The 2,523-nt window shown below is 39.4% G+C and overlaps 1 long non-coding RNA gene across 1 annotated transcript; it reads right to left on the bottom strand.

Moving 5' to 3' along the window:
• Positions 1 to 1,095: 1,095 nt before the first annotated feature.
• LOC123989625 lies at positions 1,096 to 2,179 on the bottom strand. The gene is made up of 3 exons (XR_006830582.1): positions 2,102 to 2,179; positions 1,478 to 1,518; positions 1,096 to 1,212 (listed from the first exon to the last, which is right to left on the bottom strand). It is a non-coding gene; the product is annotated as an uncharacterized LOC123989625 (long non-coding RNA).
• Positions 2,180 to 2,523: the final 344 nt, after the last annotated feature.

Raw genomic sequence — 2,523 nt, 5'->3', positions numbered from 1 at the left:
TCTAAACGTAATAATACAAATCTGGCAGGATCACATGACACCCTTACTACAAAGGCAGTATTAACATTAAGTGATGTCACGCTACATAACCTTACTGGAAAAACACAGCAGTGACCCAAACCTGCATTTTTACCATTCTCCCTCTTTATATGTCAGAGACTCAGATGTTGTTATGATCATAACCTGTAACATGTACAATTTATTTCCTCTAATTGTGATAATACAAGCAATTGCAACCTTTGATAGCAAAAGTCACTGTTGTCAAATATACAGGACCTATTCAACAGCCCATACGACAAAAAGATTGCAGTCAGCTTGCAATATAACTGCAGTATGCTGTAAATACTGCATCCAAAATAACAGTTTTTCTTACTGCAATTACTAAAACCATAATACCACAGTCGACTGCAGTTACTGCACATTTTACTGCGGTTTCAAAATTGCAATCTTTTTTGTAAGGGAGGGCTCAACGTTACAGAATGGTCACGTAGAAATGTTCTATGTAGAGGCAATTGTGTCAGCAGTACAATCAAACTATAACAACACTTCAAAATTGACCAGGAACATACCGATTCTAAGTATGAAATTTATTGATGAATGAATGAATGAATGTGCTATACATATTGTAGCCACGGGAGGTTGGTGGCTTCTTAATTGGGGAGGACGGGCTCATTGTAATGGCAGGAGCAGAATAAGTGGAATGGTATCGCACCGTTACAGTCATTATTATGAGCCGTCCTCCCCTATACAGCCTCCATTGATTGTAGCAGTTTACCTAGAATTTGTTCATGTTACTGACCCAAATCGTAATATCTTAATATAACACTGGAGATCCATTTGGTCTCCACAGAATTGGGAAAATGGGACCAGGCTACATGTATGCCATCTACCATTGTATCCTCCTGGCTCTGCCAATTGCCTTATCTGCTGCTGTCCTGATTCATGGTACTAGATCTGTCATATTTGCATGTAGGTGGTTATGCCATTAAACAATAACATAGGATTATATTGAATCCATTTAATTCTTAATAATGCCTTCATAAAGCACAGACCACACATTGGAAACTGAAGAGGATTTATTATATGGAAGGGAGGGTGTGAGTATATAGAGAAAGAAAGGGAACGAGAGAGCTCCTTCATAGGTATAGGGACAAGAGTAGGCTTTAGGAGATGGTAGGTAGGTGGGCCCAGGTGCTCCGCCATTTTCTGCCACTGCAATGAAAAGCCACCACCACCAACAACAACAAAATGAACAAACCACATCAAGATAAGTCAAATGGAAGAATTAAATAACTTTTATGTTTGAATTTTTTCCTGATTTACATACAGTATGTGCAGAGGAACAGGAGCTCAAGCAGTAGTACATCTGAGGTGCCAGTACTCAGCTCCGGTGAGCTCCAACCGAAGTCAAGCACTGCATAAAGTATGTCCCAATAGATGGAAAAGTGACAAAACTCTGGCAGAGCATCCTACTTACCAGGATCATGGCTTCCATCTGATTAAATCTTCTCGCTGCCCCTTTTATGAACAGAATTTAGCAAATGTTATTATTTGAAATTGCTTGCTTTGTGGTTTTATGTAATTTACAACCTTTTACTGAATTCACAAATTTACTCAAATGATGGATGGAATTGACTATACTGACTGTACATCCTTGCAAATAACTAGGTGCAGGTCAAATAGAGGTGACATGTATTGTTACTGTTTACAGAAAATCTAACAATTTCACCAGTTTGACCTTTTTATTGCATAATAACATCAATGTCATAACTGTTCTTCCCTTCCCTGTTCTTCCCTTAAATTCCGTTCTAACTAACCTCCCTAACTCTGGACTTCACCACTGTCTCAACTGTTCTTAAAGATTTCCTATCCTTGCATTACCATTCTATCATGTGTAGAAATATCCCTATTTCAGAATGCATTTTAGTTATTCCCTCAAATATGCTGTTGATAACTTAGTTGACTTTCACTGTCATTGCTGGTACATTAATAAACAACTAAGATAACGTGCTGTACTATAGAGATGACAGCCCAGGCTCGCATTGTGTACAGTGGAGACAAAGCAAATAGTCAGTGACAAATTAAAGATAGTTCCATGTACCATTGCTTATTCGGTTTCTGTCTTTTCTGGCACTCTGCAGTGCCGGTGTCCTCCAACATTATCACAATGGACCCCTGCTTCTCTTCCACTGTGAACTTCAACCTGAATGAACACACACAGACATAATTGGTACTGAAAATCTTAGGTGGCACATGCACATTATTTGCCGGTCCAAATTCACTCACCACCCCTCCTTCTTGGCCCTGGCTTAACCCTTAGGTTTTTCTGAAGGGTCTGGATAGGTATAATCAGGAAAGTGATGGAACTTACACCATATTGCTTACACCTTAGACATAAAAGCATCTAATGGTTAGGGCCAAGGGACAGGGAGTGAACTGGGAACTGGGAACGGCTGATTCACTATGGGTAAAGCCCATTTTATCTCTAATTGTGCTTTTTGTGACTCCTCTCTTTGGCTGGAA

Source organism: Oncorhynchus gorbuscha, linkage group LG11 (assembly GCF_021184085.1).
Source record: "Oncorhynchus gorbuscha isolate QuinsamMale2020 ecotype Even-year linkage group LG11, OgorEven_v1.0, whole genome shotgun sequence".
NCBI classification, from domain to species: Eukaryota; Metazoa; Chordata; class Actinopteri; order Salmoniformes; family Salmonidae; genus Oncorhynchus; species Oncorhynchus gorbuscha.
The sequence above is the reverse complement of the archived record's forward strand: the minus strand, read 5'-3'. Positions and strand labels throughout refer to the sequence as shown.